We start from the raw sequence: 674 nt of genomic DNA, 5'->3' as shown, positions 1-674 counted from the left end.
GAAGAAAATTCCCATTATTATGCTCATGAAGTTCTTGGATGCTCTGAATACTAGCATTGCCACACCAAAAGTGAATCATCTCTCTTTACAAAGATGGTGCTGAAGGAATAGAAAGAAGCCCCTGCTCCTCCCAAAGCCAAAACTAAAGCAAAGTCTTTGAAGGCCAAGATGGCTGTACTGAAAGGTGTGTCATAAAAATAAAGAAGATTCACAAGTCACGTACCTTCCAATGGCCCAAGACACTATTTGTTTTCTTTCTTTTCTTTTCCTTTTTTTTTTTTTTTTTTGATGCAAACACACAAGGGTTTATTTACAAGCTCGAGCTTGGGTCCAAGTATACCCGACAGAGTGGAGCAGGGACTTGGACCCACGACATTGTTTTCAAAGGCAGCTCAGATTATCTCTGAAAGAGCATCCCCAGAAGAGACAAACTTGACCACTATGCCATCATCAGGATCCCCCTGATTCCTGAGTCAGTCATGAAGAAAACAGAAGACAACACACTTGTGTTTGTTGTGGATGTCAACATCAATAAGCACCAGCTCAAACAGGCTGTGAAGAAGTGCTACAACATTGATGTGGCCAAGGTCAACACCTGGATCAAGCCCAAAGGAGAGAAGAATGCATATGTTTAAATGGTTCCTGACTGATTCTTTGGATGTTGCCAACAAAAT

Source organism: Canis lupus, chromosome 16, assembly GCF_011100685.1.
Source record: "Canis lupus familiaris isolate Mischka breed German Shepherd chromosome 16, alternate assembly UU_Cfam_GSD_1.0, whole genome shotgun sequence".
Classification (NCBI taxonomy): Eukaryota; Metazoa; Chordata; class Mammalia; order Carnivora; family Canidae; genus Canis; species Canis lupus.
Note: the sequence above shows the minus strand (reverse complement) of the source record.